Here is an 18,713-nt window from a genome sequence, read left to right as displayed (position 1 = left end):
AGGCATTCCCTTGGGTCCTGTCACTGGTCACCAGAGAAGAAATCAATGCCTACCCCTCTCTTCCCCTCATGAGGAAGTTGTAGGCTGTGGAAAGGTCTCCCCTCAGTCTCATCCAAGCTGAACAAACCAAGTGACCTCGGTTGCTCTCATATGGCTTCACCTGTGGGCCCTTCACCATCTTTGTAGCCCTTGGGTCAATCTCTATGCTGCGACATAGTTTGGCTGCAATAGAAACCATCAAAGCCACATTCTCTTTCAGCAGCTTGAGCTTTCTGTAACAGACCCCGAACTGCTTCCTCTTTGGTCACAGCAATGTAAACCTGGATATGGGAAATAAGGCAGGATGTAGGAGCCAGCCATCAGCTGCTAAGGGTTATCGGAGATGGGGAGTAACTTGTTTTTTCTTATAAGAGAGTTTTGTGTGGGTTTTGAAAGTGAGGTAGCAATTAAATCCGAGAGATAGGCTCAGTGCTCCTTGCTGAGCAGGTGATTCTGACACAGGGCTGCGAGCTCTCAGCGTCCATCCCGGTGGGAGTGGGGGTTGCCTGTTGTATTTCGCACGTGCTACCAGCCGGTCAGTCCAGTCCTGAGGACCCGTGAAAAGATACGGTACAACATCTTGGAAGAAGCAGCGAAGCCCTTACCCTCCTCAAGCCGCATTTCGGGGTGAAAGGTGGCAGAGCCCCGGCCCCCGGTGCCGCCCCGGGAGAGGCAGCGCTGCTCCCTTCCGCAGCCCCGCGGGACCCCGCGGCCGCGCCCGGCTCCCCCCGCTGCCCGCGCCGGGCGGGGATGCGCCGTGCGGGGCCAGCGCGCACCCTCCGCGCTGCCGGCCGCGTCCCCGCGGGGCTCCGCACCGCTCCGCGCAGCGAGCGCGGGAGGCCGGGCCGCGGCCATGGCCACGGACGGTGAGTGCGGGCGGCGCCCGGGGCGGGGGCGGCAGCCCCGAGGAGGGAGCTCGGGCACCGGCCGCGCCCCGCGCTGGCCCGGGCTGCGGGATGCTGCGGGATGCTGATGGGAGCGGGGCGCTGAGGGATGCTGATCGCCCCGGGAACGGGCACGGAGGGGGGAACCGGGCCCAGCTCCAGCGGCCCTGCCCCTGTGCCGGCGGGGATCCTCCGCCGCGGGGCCCGGAGGGTGGGAGAAGCAGGTTCGGGGGTCTCTGTCCCTCCCTGGCCGGCGGCGGGCGGTGCCCCTCGGCCGCTGCCCGCGGGTTTCACAGGGAGTGGTGGCGGGGTGTGCTGCGTGTGTGTTCCACACGGAAAGGGTTCGTGTGCACACACCCGAATTTTAGGGAGAATAAAGGAGTAGGAAAGCCGGCTTTTGAGATATTAACGGAGAACAGGTGTTCTTCTAATCATGGGGGACCTGTCTGTGTATGGGAGCCTGGGAGTTGTTGGGTTTTCTCACCACAGTATAATAGAAATGATTTCAGGGATGATTGCCTCCAGATTTTTGACTGATGAGGGTGTTGTTTTGATGGATGGTGTTGCTGACCCACCCTGGCTCAGCTCGTGGTTGTGGCAGTGGTGCTGCTGCCAGGTATTTCCCTTAATATTTCAGATCACAGCACTGGCGAGTTGCTGAACCTAAACTACTGCTGTTAGACACAGTCCTGGCAGTCTCCTCCTGATTTACTATAAATGTGCCAACTTCAACGCTTCTTGAAGATTGCCAGGTTGATTTTGCTTCATCTTTTACCAGCTTTGGGGAAAATAATCACGTGAACCTTTAAGAGATGCCAGGATGGCATATAGCAGTTTATAAGCTCTCAGGAAAAAATCCTAGACTTGAGCTTTTTATTAAAAATATTTTACTTAATCGGGAGTCTAATTTCTCTCCCCCTTTTGCCATTTAGTGGTGTTCCTTTGTGTTTGCTGTTCCTCATTTTCTTTCAAGGCTGTGTCCCTAAGGAAGGGTCATCTCAGGCAAGGCCCAGGCTGATGGGTGAAGTTGTGGATTTTCTACAACATGGAGTCATTTGGTGCTTCAGCGTGGCCTTAGGAGAATTTGGAACTAACCTGGTCTGTTTAGAGCAGTAATAGTACACTTCTACCTTGCAGAATCTGTCCTTCCATGAGTTTGATTTTTAAAGCAGGGATCGGTGTCTGACAGTTGATTCCTCATCTGTTTGAAAATTGCTAGATGTTTTGATTGAGAAATAATAACCTGAAATGAAAGAGACTGGAGGGAAGCCTGATGTTAAAATGAATAAATTGTCATTCCTTGGACTTGGTGTACTTGTATTAAATTCCACTTAGATATAAGCTATGATTTTTATTGGAGTGGGAAAGTCTGGATTGTTCTGTTTGGCTTTATATCCAACCTCAGCAGATGCCAGCCTTTCGTGTACTTGGATGGAGCAGTGGCACCATCAGCAGGGCCAGGAGATTCCCTTGTCTGGGGAGCTTTGGGAGGAGCAGAGGCATCCTGAGAGCTCAGGTAGTGTCCACTACTGTCCTTGTGTCAGAGCTGTTCGTCTGAGAAGGGCAAAGGAGCCAGACAGTCTCTCCTTCTCTGTGTTTCTGAGCTGCCAGAAGAGGTGGCAGTGATGACTTGAGGTGATCAGGGATATATTTTACAGCTGTCTGCTCTGGTTTAATTGCTTAATTATTCATCATTCCTGCTGGCTCAAGGATCAGAAGTGAGGGAAGTTTGGTTTCCAGTAATTATGGCTTCAGCACAGTTGGAAATGAGTCTAGCTTGGACAGAGTTCAGGTGAGTGCCAAACAGAACTGTGGATCATTTGAATACATTTCTAATGGTTTTAATTAAAGGTGCAGGAACAGACCGTCCCAAGTGCTGAAAGATGAGCCAGTGGGGAAGGAGACTGGCCTGGCTGAATAGAAAACTCTGTCTGGAACTCAGGGATAAAAAGAGAATCTTCCACCTGTGGAAGAAGGGGCAGGCAGCTCAGGAGGACTGCAAGAATGTTGTGAGGTTATGCAAGGGGAAAATCAGAAGGGCCAAAACCTGATTAGGACTTAATCTGGCTGCTACTGTAAAAGACAGTAAGTAATGTTTATATATATGTGCAATAAAAGGAGAACCCACATCCTTTGGATGTGGGGGGAAACAGTAACAAAAGATGAAGAAAAGGCTGAGGTACGTAATGCCTTCTTTACTTCAGTCTTTAATAGTAAGATCAGTTGTTCTCAAGCTGCCCAGTCCCCTGAGCTGGAAGACAGGGATGAAAAATGGCATGAAGCCCCCATAATCCAAGGGGAAATAGTCACCTGCTATACACAGGTCTGTGGGGCATGATAAGATCCACCCAGGGCAATGAAGGAGGAGGTGGAAATGCTCACATAGCCACTTTTCATCATTTACCAGCAGCTCTAGCTAACCAGGGAGGCCCCAGGAGACTGGAAGTTAGCAAATGTGACACCCATCCTCAAGAAGGGCTGGAGGGAGGATCTGGAAAGCTACAGGCCTGTCAGTCTGACCTCGGTGTCAGGGAAGGTCACGGAGCAGATCACCTTGAGTGCCATCCCACGGCACGTACAGGGCAGCCAAGTGACAGGCCTGGCCAGAGGGGGCTTATGGCAGGCAGGCCCTGCTTAACTGACCCGAGCCCCTTCTATGGCAAGGAGACACACGTAGCAGATAAGGACAATGCTGTGGATGTTGTCTACCTGGACTTTCATAAAGACTTTGACACCATTTTCACAGCTTTCTCCCAGAGAAACTGTCTGCTCATGGCTTGGACCAGTGCATTCTTTGGTGGGTAAAAAACTGGCTGGATGGCTGGGTCCAGGGAGTGGTGGGGAACAGTGTCACATGCAGTTGGTGTGCGGTCACCTGGGGTGTCCCCTACACCTCGGTACTGGGGCCAGTCCTGTTCAGCCCTTTACTGATGGCCTGGATGAGGGGATTGAGTGTGTTGGTGACAACATCAATTTGGGTGGGAGTGTTGATCTGCTGGAGGGAAGGAAGGCTCTGCAGAGGGATGTGAACAGGCTGGGTTGATGGACCAAGGCCAATTGTATGAGACCACAAGGTGAAGTGCCAGGGCCTACACCTGGGTCACAACAACCCCATGTACCACTACAGGCTGTGGGAAGAGTGGCTGGGAAGCTGCCTGGAGGAAAAGGACCTGGGGGTGTTGGCAGCAATGAACATGAGCCAGGTGTGCCCAGGTGGCAAGAAGGCCAATGGCACCTGGCCTGTGTCAGGAATAGTGTGGCCAGTGGGACCAGAGCAGTGATGGTCCTTCTGTACTCTCACTGGTGAGGCTACACCTCAAATCCTGCATTCAGTTTTGGGCCTGTCATGACAAGGAAGACCTTGAGGGGCTGGAGCATGTCCAGAGAAGGGAAGGGAGCTGAGGAAGGGTCTGGAGCACAAGTCTGATGAGGAGCAGCTGAGGGAGCTGGAGGGGCTTCAGCCTGGACAAAAGGAGGCTCAGGGGAGACTTTATCACTCTCTGCAATTCCCCAGCAGGAGGGTGGAGCTCGTGCGGGTCAGGCTCTGCTCCCAGGGAACAAGGGACAGGACAAGAGGAACTGGCCTCAAGCTGTGCCAGGAGAGGTTTAGGTTGGATATTAGGAAAACCTTTTTAATGTAAAGGGTTGTGAAACATAGGAATAGTCTGCCCAGGGCAGTGGTGGAGTCACCATCCCTGGAGGTATTTAAAAGACATGTAGGTGTGGCACTTGGGGACGTGGTTTAGTGGTGGGCTTGGCAGTGCTGGGTGGGCTTGGTGATCTTAGAGGTCTTTTCCAATCTAAATGATTTCATGATTTGATGGTATCCTCGTAATATTAAGACCATTCTGTATATTTTAAAATCAAATATCTCCCAAGAGAATATATTTAAAAGAGGAGACATACACATGACTGTTCAGAGTAGTTTTTAAACACTGGGAGTATACTGGCTTCCATTTGAAAGCTCATGTCATTGTATCTCAGTTTTGGTTTTCCTCTTGTGTTTCATTTGCTTAAATTCTTGGTAATAACAGACCTGCATCACACCTGGCTGTGTTGAAAGCAAATCTTAAAAAATGCCTGCTTTGTGGAAAATATTGATTGCACTTGTGTGCTTTTCTAAATATGTGAAACACAGCTACTTTTACAAAGAGCCTGTATTTGTGCATATACACCCGTCCTCGTGAGAAAACATTCAGGCACACAGTCAGACTTCAACGTAAACAGGAGAACATTTAAAATCTGTTTCCTTCCTGTTTTGATTCAAGGTAGGGGGGGTATTCTCCAGGGACGCAGCCTCTGAGGAGAGTTTGTTTTTCACAGAGACAGGCAACTTTATATGCCTTGGAGGAGAGGATGGAGGGGGCTTCGCTGAAGGAGTGGGCTGCAGTTACAGAGGTGCAGAGAGCATTCAAAAGCTAAAGGGCTGCTGGGCTTGTGGATCCTACAGCCAGGCTTTTAATAACGTTTTTAGAGGTTTGAAGACAAGAAATGAGTTACCAAACCAAATGTTTTTGAGCTTGCAGGACACCTTAAACCAAATGTATCCTCCGAGCTGTGCTGCTGATGGCTGTAGCCCTGGTTTAATATGCTTAGGTCACCCTGAAATGGGCCCTGTTCGGTGCAGAGGGGTAATTATGGAGGAAGAGCTGCGGGTGTGGTGTGGCTGAGAATGCGCTGGAAGCGCTGCGGCAGCGAGAGCGCTTCCAGCTGCATCAGGTTTTGGGAAGTGCAGCACCATGCCTTGCCTTTGCTCCAAGTAATGATGCCAGCCCTTCCTGAAGGACCCATCTGCAGGAGTCTGGGGTGTTTATTTGCCTTCTTGGAGTGTTCTTTTGCTTCCTGTGCACGTGGGAAACAAGTGAGTTCCATCTGGGTATGTGCTTCGATGGTGCTGCTCAGATGTACAGACAGCTCTTAAGTAAACAGGAGCAGTCATAGTTGTCAGGGGACATTTCTAAAAACATCAGGTGGCTTTATTTTGAAAGCAGCCTCTGATGTGCCTTATTTTTGTTGTCACGACTGATGGGGCTGAGCAGTAGTTAAGGAGACTTTGTGTTCCTGTCCCATTTGTGTGATCTGTTGTTGATGGCTCTGGTTGTGCATGGAGAAAGTTTGATCAATTATTCAGCAAGGGCTTGAGTCTAAGCTGTCTCAGAGCTGGCAAGCCACTACCTCTACAGACTGGTGTGGTTGCTTGTTATTTAGGCACTCTGACTTTGCACAGACTGCTCTTTGTGTAGTTTTGGGAGATGAACTCCCAATCAGAGGAGAATATGGTTATCAACCAGACACATATACACCCAGCCTGTGACAGTGGCTGTAATCAAATCCAATCAGGCATGTTTTAATCAATCAGGGATACTCTGTTGCCTGTGCTATCCAGAATTAACTTCTTGGATATCTTCCTTTTTATGTTTAAGATAGATTGGCTTTGTGTTGGAGGGTTAAATGAGTGGGTAAACAGTTGTTAAAATTGCCAGTGTTACCCATCAGCAGCTGCAGGACTTGGTTAAGGCAATGAAAAGTGACCTTGTGGCAGCCTTCTCAGTGGGTATGAGGGAAACAAGATGCCATTTGTGATGTCCTGAGAAGAGCAGCACCGAGAGGGATATGATCTCAAGAACAGAGTCTCTGATTACATCAGGAGCAACTGATGGGTTGGGGAGGGCAGAGAGAGTGTTGGCTAAAGAAAGGGTACTGGGAGGGTATTGCAGAGCCCACCCTGCAAGCAAACCCACAAAATGACACTTGTTCCTCCATGTGTCTGTGTGGAGCAGATGGGTGGCATCTCTCCATTAACACAGTCCCCGTTTCTGGCTTGCAATCACCTGTGTGCTGCTCCCTGGCGACAGCACCCTGTGACAGGAGTGCAGGGTCCCTGAGTGGCCCTGGGGAAGGGCAGGGATGGAATGGGGCAGGTTTATTTCCTCTCTTAGGGTACCTCACACCGTTCTGACCCCTCTGTTTCACAAGCACCCCCCTTGCAGGGGGCACAGCTGGGACTTGTGCTGGGCATCAGCCATAGAATCCTATAATGGTTTGTGTTGGAAGGGGCCTGAAAGATCATCTAATTCCAACTCCTCTGCCACGGGCAGGGACACCTTCCACTAGACCAGACCTTGCTCTGATGCTGACTTTGAGACTGTGGAGGTTTTGCTTCCCCTTCCTGTTGGCCTGTGCTGTTTCTATAGTGCTCTGTAATGAAATTTATGATGATGATGATGATGATATAACTCAAATGCACAAGATACTGGGTGCCTCCAAGGAGAGGAGAGTCAGTCCTAATTAACCTTCATTGGCTTTGATAGGGTTTGAAAGCATCTAGAAACTTGCAGATAGTGCTTACTCCTACAGCTGGCAGGCATGTTTTAAGATTGCTGTTATTCTAAAAAAAAAAATAAAAAATACGGGTTTGCAGATGCCAGAACTACTTATTTTGGGTCAAAACCAGAGTTTTGAAACAATGAAGCACTTCTTATAAAAATGTGGAAAATCAAAACGTGGTTTACATCTCAGAAGTGTTTAGGGAGCATATTCAGTTAATGTACATAAATTTTAAAAAAAAGTCCCCCAAATCTTTCCCATCACATTATTCTGACAACAAAGTGCTTGTACAGTGGAAACAAAAATGTTTAGTAGCTGAACAAAAATCCAGTGATTTTAACACAGATCTGCTCAGGCCCTAGTGGTGTCTCACTGCAATTGAAAGAAGAGAGCTTTCTAAGAGAATTTATTGCTCTTCAGTGCGGTACTTTCTTTTTTCCTAAGCATTATTTCTTCCAGTGTGGGGAGAGGGATTCTGCAAATAGAAGGCATCTACACAATGCTGATTCCTGCTGGCAATGTGAATTTAATCTCAAGCATTTGGGCCACTGTTTAAAGGTAACTATTGGGATCTGATGTTGTTGTCTGCAGCAAAGAATTTGTTATGTCTTTATCAGACAATGGCAGCGGGGCATGAAGTGCTGTTCTAGAGTGGGTGGTTCTTCTCTCTTGTTTCTTAGTGGCTCTTTTGAACCAACATTTTCCATCAATAACTTTTGTTGAAAATACTTAAGAAGGTTTGTTGTCTGAAACCCGTTTTGCATAAAGTGCCTTGGTTATGTTTTGTGCTTAAAAACTTTGAGTCAACCCTGAAGAACAACACAATCACCATAGAAATCACACAAAATGCTTCGTATGTGGGAGGGTTTTGTCCTCTTTCTTGTTTTGCAGCACCTGAAATCTCCCGAGTTTCTCTCCAGAGGAGCAGATAGAAAGAAAGAAGGTTTTTTTTTTTCATTGCCACAAGGACTAGAAGGTTATTTGTTATAGCAGCTGATATTTTTGCCTCATGATTTACTTCAGATCTACACATTTAGGTAAAATACCTGTTAGTGTTTGATGAGGGTGTAGAATTTAGTTGGTGAAGTTGTGATAGTTGCCTTTAAAGTCTTAAAAAATGTGCACGCTCCATGAAACATGAGTATAGTTACAAATTATTTTATTTGCCAGGTGCAAAAATGACTTTAGAATTTCTATAACATTGACACTGCAATTATATTCATTGGTCATCATGTGGGGGATACAGATGTGCTGGGAGCCCTACTGAAAAATTAGCCCAGGAGGTTCTGCTGCTGTACTTCAGACTAAATGCTTGTTGAGGTTTTACTGAAGCTGTAATAGATGAGATGTACAAATGCTCACAGCATTTTGCAGCTTTGGGTTTTGTTCTGCAGTTCGAATTACCTGGTTTGCTCCCTGCATTTCAGTATAACAGTAATAACTGTTTCCCCAGCTCAACTTGGATTTTGCATGATTGTCATATCACAGAGTTTTCAATGGGAGCAGAGTGCATTTCATGCTGAAGTCAGCAGACAGCCTGTGAACAAATTAAGGAGTATTTCTGTTCCCGTCATTTGCGTTGGGCAGTTCTGCCGTGTTTTTTAAGGCAGTTCACAGAAGGGATCTGACATTCTGCAGGTTTTTCTATCTGTATCAGGGTGGTCATCCTGCCTGGCTCCAAGAGCCACGTGCCAGTGTTGTCATGGACTGAACCACATGATGTGCACCTAATTGTGTATTAATTACATATCTATATTTACCAATTCATAAGACCCATGTGTAAGGGGCACTTCATGGGTGGCAAAATAGTGATCCCGCCACTCAATTACAGAGTCTTGACTGCATCTGATGGTCTTCTCATTTTAGCCCAAATACTGGCAACCTCACCTTCTTCATTACCCAGGAACACATTATGTGATCTGTCCCAAATGACAAAATGACCAGAGAGCTGTAATTTAGCAAAGACAAATGGAAAGTTGTACCTGAAGGAGGAGCCCTCAAACTGTACTGTCTATGCTGGTACAAGTCAGTGTGTCCTGGTTTGGTGCTGCTCGTGGGTTTCCTCTTTATCACTGGGGCATGCTGGGGTCTGTGCTGTGAAGGCCAAGTGGGGCAGAGGAGGCAGGAGATGGTTCCTTGCCACTCTGAAAATTGGTTTAGGTGTGTCTGAGTCACAGAATGGTTTGAGTTGGAAGGGACCTTAAAGATCATCTAATCTCATCTCATTTGTACTTCCCTGCTGTGGGCAAGGACACCTTCCACTATCCCACGTTACTCCAAGCCCCATCCAACCTGGCCTGGAGCACTTCCATGGCTGGGGCATCCACAGCTTCTCTGGGCAACCTCAGAGCCAAGAATTTTTTCTTAATATCTAATCTAAACCTACTCTCTTTCAGTTTGAAGCCATTACTCCTTGTCCTATCAAGAATTACATCCTTCAGGCTCCGTGAAGGTGTCAAGGTGACACAGTTGCCACTTGTTCCTCAGCCCAGGCCTGCCAACCCTGTAAACTAATGTTGACAAATCAGTAGTTTTAAGTCTCAAAAAGCACACACATCCTGGTTGACTCTGACCTTCACTCTGCTTACCTCTGGTTTCCACATATTTCTCCTGCAAAAACATGACCTAGAAACAAAAGTATGAAACAAAGCTGACCTTCTCTTTTGTGTTAACTTGGGTCCAAGTGTTAGAGTTAAGAAAAACACCAAATAACTTAAATGTGCTACCAACTCTGGGAACAGAGCTCCAGGTTCCCCTTTTAGAGGAAAAGGAATGGAAAAAGATTTCCCAACAGGCAATCTCAAGGGGGGAAGGAGTGATTCTAGTGAGCACATTTGTTTTCAGTGCTCCCACAGCAATGACTACACAGAGTATGTTGTCATTTATTTGCCCTGCTGAAGGCACAAGGGCAGACCTCCAGAGCTGCTCTTCTCCCCATTTGCCTTCCCGTTGCTTCCTTGCTTTTTTTGGTTCAGTTCTTCACCCTCTTCACTTCCCCTGTCTCCCTCCAGGGCAATGGAAAACTGGGAGTTGTGCTGGGCTTACTCACTCAAGAGCTGGAGACGCTGAAAGAATGTTTCCTTCCCAGACACTGCAGCGAGATCCATGAGGAGCTTTTGTCAGCCCTCAGACAGAAGAGTCACACAGATCCAGTGACCAGCCTGGTGTCTCCATGGGAAGCCCTGCAGCCAGCAGCTTGTGTGGATTGCTGTAAGTCAGTCAATGTGAAAGGCAGAGCGGCAAAGAGGGGGAATGTGCCCCTTTCTTGGACTGGAAAGAGGAGTCTTCACACTCCTGAACTGCTGTCCATGTTCCCTGTGCTTGGCAGCAGCAATCACTGGAGCATGAGCAAAAAGTCAAGATTGCCTTAGGTCAGGAAACTCTTTCACAATGGAGTTCACAATGGGCTTGTGCTTCTCTGGCCTTTCTCTTTGGTCCACTGAACATTTAAAAGGAGCAGCTTCAGCAGGGTGTACTGAGAGTTAATTCTTCAGGAGGGCCTCACAGGCCAGGGCACTGAGGATGGTGGGGTTCAGATCCTTCTAGGCAAAGCCAGGACTTCCCCTCAGGACTGTTCCATCTTGTAGCCATGCTGGAAAGGAAGAGTGCTGCCCACATGATCTCACATGGTGCTTCAACTCTTTAGTAATAGATGATCTCAGCAGGAAATGTAGGCAGAAGTTTCTGTGCTGTGGGTTACGGAGAGGATAAGGTATAAAAGAGTTCTGCTGTTTTGGTTCATGCTGTCATGGTTTCTGTGAGCAGGTGGGTGCCCAGGGAATTTTAATGCAAAAAATGTCATATCCCTTAGGATTAGGTGTCAACTGACTGATGATTTTGAGGAATGAAGTCTTGAATTCGGCACATAAAAATAGCAGTTGCGTGGGACCTTGTCACCGATTTCCTTTGAGAATCAACCCTTTTTTGAGAACTTTAACTTTGGGATTCTGCTGGTGTTCAGTTCTAGTATGTAAATATTCATTCACCAAATCTCACTCTTCTGCACTCTGCCCCCAGTGCCTCCCTGTAGCATTTACTGTGCTAGTGGGATGATAATAGGTTACATGTTGCATAATAGGGTGAGGAGAGTAAGGCCTGAACTTCACATGGCTAGAAATGCGTTAGTACCGTGATAATCACAAGGTAACAGCTGTCCTACCCTCCCTTTTTATTTTTCTTTTTGAAACCCACTCCACTTGTTTTATAATTACTTGGGCTCATTGTGAATGCAAAAATAGCTTCTCTATTTAAAGAGAACAGATGGTTTTTCTAATGATTTTTCCTTAAGATTGAATGAGTTGTGGTTGAGTCAGAAACTGCCAGCCCAGAAACGTATGTTTTGATAAGAGAAATACTTGATTAGGTTAATTGAGCGTGACTCAGTGTGATGTACATTTGGCCAACTTAAAAGCTTTCTAACTTTGTCTTGGATAGAGGTTGCAGTACATCTCTGAGGACAGAGAAGAAGGTAAGGGAGTGCAGGTGAAGATGGATAAGCCAAAGGAATGTAACACTTTCAGGAGGACTGGGAAGCATTAAAAACATGAGGACACATTTGTCCATTCACATCTTGTTCCTGACAGTGAGGTCTTTGTCAAGAGCAAACTCCTTCCACCTGAGAGGCCTCAGAACGAGCCAAGCTTGGACCCAAACTAGGAGATAGCTAAGGGCAGTCCTGGGGATCCAGTCTGGAGGAGAGAGGCAGAGAGAGTAAGCTGTAGAGTAAGTTTGTCATGTGTCATGAGAGGGAGCAGGGATTTGGTTACACTGAGCCTTGCTAAGCTGAAGACTTCAGAGCTGTGTTTGTGACACCCAACAGAGTGTGTCTTTTAGCTGGCGGGTAATCTTTTCTGACTTTAATAGAAAAGGAGATAGAAGATCTCCTCAGCAGGCTCAGTGTCACTCAAGGTGCTTTAGTTAGGCCATGGAGTGAGTTTAATGTGCTGTAATTTCCATGCAAGCTCAAGCTTGGTGGGACAGGGTACAGCAGAGATGATGTGGTGTTCAGAAAAACAAGTAAACTTCAGAGAATAACACAAACTCCCCAAATTCTTGACTCTTTTGTGAGGTTTGCTGGAGACTAAGAGATCATGATACCTCTCTGAGACCTCAGTCCTCTTCCAGATGCTGGCATGTAGCCAGAAAAACATTTAAGAGCCATGTCCTGTGCCCCTTTCCTCTGTGATTTGAAATGGCATGCACAAAAAGCAGTCCTTGATGTTCCCACTGTCACCCAGCAGTTTGTCTGGGCAGTGTACAGGACCATCTTCTAGAGACGCTTCATTTTCTGTGGCTCTGTAAGTCTGAATATAAACTCAAACTACTTTGAGAGGGTCCCAACAGTCCTGGTTTTGTAATTCCCAACATCTCTTAGCAACTGGGCAGCCATTCTTTTCATTTTTTTTTTCTTTTTCCCCAGTGCTCCTTATTCCTGCTCCCTTTTCCCTGTGGCTCATGAAGCAGAGACCTTCTCCTCAGTGTTGCTGATCTCAGTGTTGCTGCTGTGGTGCTGCAAAGGTCAGCAGGCAGCTGCTAATCGACAGCAGAAGGGTGGCTCAGCCACGTCTCTGTGCTCTTTGAAGGGTATTTTGTGTGTCTGTGTCCCTTCAGGCATGTGTCCTGTTACGCACTTGGAATGAATCATCTCCCACAGCCATTTGTGTAGTTTGATGTGGGCAGTGACAAACCAAACCAAACAGGTCCTGTCCTCATTTCATCCCCTTTTTGTGGGCAAAATTGTGTCTTTCAGGACAGCAAGGCAGATATCACCTGTTGGGGCAGTATGTGGGTTGAAGCAGGAGGTCTGGAATGATGTGTGGAAGATGCTCTGCCAATCCCAGAGGAGAAGGATGAGGTGTACCAGTCCATCTCCTGCTACAAGGGTGATGCAAATGTGTCTGTGTGGCTGTTAGGATGTGATATTAACAGAGGTATTTGCTGTAGTTTGATGTGTTAGGGTTAAGGTATGTTTTATCCTCTCCTTGCTGGATTATGAATGGAAAACATTATTACAGTCAGCTGCTTGAAGGTGGGTATGTAGGTATGCTAGTGAGCTGTGTTGGAGGATCTTTCATTACGAATCTGAAAGGCGCTAAAACTAATTTAAAATCAAAGCAAAACACTCACAGGAGCAATATCCATCATTCTCTAGCACTGCACAGAGTTTGGATGCAGCAGGTCTGAGTGCAGCAATTTTCCATCTTGACAGGGTCAGGTAGATTCTTCGTTCTGGGATCCAAGTTGCAGGAATAGTTGTGGCTTTGGGGAAAGGAGCAAGTCATTAAAAATACAATATTTATTTTTCTCTTTGTTAGCATATTTATTTCTATAGGAGATAGAGATGCTGATATTGAAAGTCCTTCCTAAAATGCAATACTGTATTTCACAGAAGTGCCTTCCTAAATAGAGGCAGGGACAGGTGAAATATTGTCCAAAATACACTGACAACCACCTGAGGAGTTTGAGTCTGAATTCTTGTCTTAATTACTGGCTGTGCCTCGTATCTGGTAGACAGCACTCCCCTCTGTGGTGTCTTTAGAGCCAATTCTGTAAGAATTTTTGCCTAGATGCTGGAATGAGAAAGTGAGAGAGGCTCTAGAGGGCAGTGCAGCATCCCTGTGATGGGAGTGCCTCCAGAATTTGCTCATAGGAATCTTACTCTGCAGGATGATTGCTTAAAATAGATAAAAATAAAACCGAATTAAGCAGAAGTTTTTGTTATTTCACAGAAAATTTTGATAGATGAAAACTTTTTGTACCAAGAAGGCTTGGCCCTCTTTTTAGAGGAGCTTTGAACATTAGACTGGCTGTACTAATTCTGAAAAGCTTTTAATCTCTTGAAAAAAAAGAAAGTACAATATTTGTGTATGATTTAAGGAAACAAACAAACCAAAGCTCATCCCTCCTGTGCTTCTAGCAGAGTCCACAAAAGAACTGTTTGTTTTTACACTGTTTTTCCCCTTCTCCAGCACAACCTTATAATGCAACACATCCTTTGACTGGAGGTGCTCCTGTTTTCCTTGCACAGAGGTAAATCAATAAATCATTGTGTCAGCAGAGCAGCAGAGCACAGCTTGAAGCAAAATTTCCCTGTGCTGGAAGGTTTCGAATTCACTTCAGGTGGGAGCTCAGATGTGCCACACACACCTGCCTACTGATAATGTTCCAAGGCTGCATCCAGAGTGGCAGGGTGGTGATTCAGGGTGTCAACCTGCTCTTCAGGATGTCGAGCCACAACCTGGAGGCTGCTCCTGCTGTCAGAAGGGGTCGGTAGCTCCTTGCTACCCCATAAACAGCTTATGTATGGCTGGCTGATTATTTAGTGAGCATTTGGCATGGATTTTTGCTCCGTGTGGGAGTTCAGGTCTCCAGTCTGTGTGGACTGTGCTGCTCATGTGGACAGGGGGTCATTCAGTGCTGGACATGGAGGAACCAATGCTGAAATCCAGCAGAGAAGTGCTTGAGCCAGGACTGTGCTCTGACCCCTCTGTAAGGCAGCACATGATGGATTTCTATTTGCTTTCATGGTAGCAATACTTCTTCCAAATTAAAATTGACTGCCTTTCACAGCAGGAGAGGGAAGATGATCCCAAGCAGTTGCTCTGGCTGAATGAAAAAGATCTGTATGTGGGCTCAGCATTAGACAACTGATGCTTTTGAAATACATATTTGTTTGTTTTCTAAATAGAGTACATCTTGTTCACCTGTGAAAATTAGAGACGATGAGAGGAAAGGAAGGGCTGTGGATAACAGAGAGGGGACTTTACATAACTGAGGTGAAAAATAAAATGCTCTCATTTCAATCTGAGGCAAGGAAAATTGCTTATACATACTTCAAGAATAATACATTAAAAAAATACACAGTGTTTTCTCTCTCTCTTCTATCTGCTTTATTTTCTTCAGTTCTGCCTTTAAAGAGAAGGTACATGAGACCTACAAATGCCACAGTTCTACCATAACTTTTTCTCTTTTTGCAGCAGTACCTATCCAGGTTCTTTCCAGCTTTTGGAAGAGCTGCTGCTGGTGGTGTTTGTCCAGGTGAATTTAACAAGCTGCCTGTCAGACCACCCTGGTTTTCAGACACCAAAATGTAGCATTGTCAAGTAGGAGACCCGTTGGTAACAGATTTTTTTGAACCAGATTGGCTGCTGCCTGATGAATGCTGCATAGGTGTTATTGTAGTAGAGATTACTGCTAGTTTATGTTTGTACCAATTAATTTCCCTATGTGTTTCCTAATTAGGTATGACTGTAAAGCAGATTAACAGAATGATGCCAAATTTCTGTCTACACACTCTCCTTCTGAATGAAGCTTGTTATTTCCTCTATGGTTTAAAGCTGAGCCATGTGTGCTGTCTTCATTTAGATTAAAGAGTATGAAATCAGCTTAATTTCATACAGTTATTATTTAAGACTGCTTTGATTTTTGGAGAAGAGAGATAGCCAACGGGCTTAATGCCATTGAATTGATATGCTGCAAGTTCTTGTCATTAGCATTTCTTTTGTGCTCTTTTGTATTTTTTTAAAATAAGGGCCATCTTTTCTGCTTGTCCTCACACCATTCCTTTGACTGCCTGATGCTCCAGGTGTTCAGAATTGGGTGAATAACAGGGAGGAGGGATTTTATTTTTCCTAAAATTTGAGGGTCACAATATGGTTGTCAGCCTTTAAATGCAGTGGTGGTATTTATTGCCCTTTTTCCCCTGAGGGATTTGGCCTCCTGTTAATGGGAGTGATCTGCAGTGAACTTGGCTGAATTCTGCCTTTTTTAACAGCAAGAGATAAAAACCCCAACACTCTAAGGAAAAGTCCAGAAACTTGAGATAGATTCAGTATAAGCAGTGCCTGGGCACACAGAAAGTTAATTGTTCTACTAATGAGAGATAGTTCTGCCTCACTCAGCTGGGTCAGTTGGGAACTCAGAGAATCAAACATGATGACTCTAGGTCCTAAGGCTTCTCCTGGTGTCACTGCTTTTGTAATTCTTGCTCTTGCAAGAAGGGAGAAGTATTTGGAGGGTAATATTCCCTCTCTATATATTTATATACTCTCATTAAAATTGTGCTCATGGCTTACAGGCTGGGTCAGACATAACCATCACAGCTCCCCAACTTCACTGGCGTTACTTTCTACACTGGAAGATCTTACCAAGGTTTTAAAATGAAGTGCAGTTCACTCGAGCAAGTTGTGAGGGCTGTTCCTCACCTGCTGGAGCTACAGGCGTGTGCCAACTTTAGAGAAAATCTGAACAAGCACCTGAAATGGAAAGGCAAAGTTGGCAGCAGTGCTAGGGAAGGTACAGCACTCTCCTGCATGCTCTTGTTCAACACACTTATTCCTCAAATAATGCTGGCTGTTTTAGTGCTGAGACAAACACTTTCCTGTCTAACTTGTGAGAAAGAAAGCACCAAGTCGTGTGGCAGCAGGGCACATCCACGTGTCAGTCACAGTGTGGCAGGAGAGCTCCTTTCCATTGCTGAGCAGGTGACATGGGAGAGAAAGTACTGTGAGGCTGGGAAGACAGCACCTCCTGGGAGGCCCTTTGGTGCTGGGTCCTTTCCCAGGGAGCACAGACTCATCAGAGCTCTGCTGGGATGGTGTGAATTGCTGCTGCTACAAGTAGAAAGTGCAAGACAGGGACTGGTGGGCGTCACGAACGCAAATCGCTCTGCGACTCGACAAGGCTGCTGCAGTTTTGCCAAGATAAAAGGGCTGGTTCCTGGCTCATCCCCTGAACCTGTCTGCCAGGGCCATGGAGTATGGGAGCCACAAGGGATGGTGGGGTGGTCTAAGCAATTTGCAAGTGCTTTAGCATGTGCCTGCCCTGGAGTTTAATGCAGTCATTGTTAGCCCGGTGTGTGAGAGTGGGAAGAGACAGAAGGACCTGCCTGGCACACTGGCAGAAGGTGGATGTAGGAGCCATCCTTGAAGCACTGGCAAACACAGAGCAATAATGAAGATTTCCAGTCTGTCCCTGGGGCTGTGGAGGGAAGGGTGACTGCAGTCAGAAGTAGATCTCTCTGGTCAGCACCTCATCTCTGAGAGCAAGCAGTGCCTGGTAGGAGCACAGGAGTGGGGCTGACATGAGAGCTGCTTCTCCTTTCATAATTTCACCCAGCTTTCACAGCCTGCAGCTCAGGCACTCCCCAGCCAGGGATGGGCATCTCTGCTTCGAGCTCCTGCCACGCTGTTCCACCAGGATGCAGGGATGCAAACTTCAGGCAGGCAAGGTCACACTGCTTTCCTGTAAATGGCAGGCATGTGCAAAGTGTAATGGATAATTCCATGATGTCAATGACCAAAAGCAAACGTCTCGCAGGGTGTAATTGGTTTCTCTATAGTGTCAAGTGCTTTTATGTGTTCAGCATAAATATCTTTGCATTGATTGGGAGAAGAAGATAAAAATCAATGATTTACAACACTGAAGTGCTTAGAACATGACATTAAAATGACTCTAGGAGACTTAGCTCATAGGGGACATAGTAAATACTCAAGAGGTACAGGAAATGAAGAGACTCTTCCCAAGTCCTGAAACCAAGCAATAAATTTGATAGATGCTGTGTTTCTCTGCCTAATGGATTTTAATACTGACTTTCTTTTTGCAGAATTACTCTATTTTTTGTTGTTTAGTTGTGGTTATTTTTTACTCTTATTTGTTTGGATGTTTAGGGCCCCAGGCTAAACGGAGGCATCATTATTTTCATGAGGAAACTCCGTAGCTTGAGCAAAATGGGAAACAATTCCTGTTTTGGCTGGCTTTGCACACTAAGCACCAGGAGGGTGTCTTGAATTATGAGTGCTGAGGAGCACAGATAATCACAGAAAATAAAGCTGGACAGGACCAGAGATCCATCCCTTTGCCCCACATCCAGATGAATCGTATCTAACTCACTCCTGACAGGTTTTCTTGCTGCAATTTAAGCACTGTGTCTGGTAGATAGAGAGATCAGATAATCTCCCTTCTATCCATAGTGATTTTTTATTTCCCCTTTCTTTGTATCTTCTTGTGTCTTGTGTTTTCTACACTTTTTTTTTTTTAGTATTTTTTACTGAGCATTTAAATTGTCCCTTTTATTTACCCCCAGTAAGCTACCAGACATGAGATGCAGTCACAGTAATTTGATTCCTCCTGGTCTAGAAAATAAGACACAGTGGTTTTTGATGGAAGTATTTATATGCTACTTTTGTATTAATCAGGAGAATCCTGACTGTCTTTCATTGCTGGCAGCAACACATGTGATGAGCTGTTCCCTGGAGAGGATAAATGCTCCGAGCTTCCTAAGGACTTGCAGCCCCTTGTCTGAGAATCTCAACTTGAGTTTGGGCTTTAAAGTTGTAGGAAAATAATGACAAATTAAGGCTGAAGGATTCCAGATCCGCCTGGTGTGGGAGGCCATGTGATGAAGCATGCAAATGGATTGCTGGTGTGTTCAGCTGGCAGTCAGACGTTGTGTGCTTGCATTTT

Source organism: Coloeus monedula (assembly GCF_965178545.1).
Source record: "Coloeus monedula genome assembly, chromosome: 6".
Classification (NCBI taxonomy): Eukaryota; Metazoa; Chordata; class Aves; order Passeriformes; family Corvidae; genus Coloeus; species Coloeus monedula.
The sequence above is the reverse complement of the archived record's forward strand: the minus strand, read 5'-3'. Positions refer to the sequence as shown.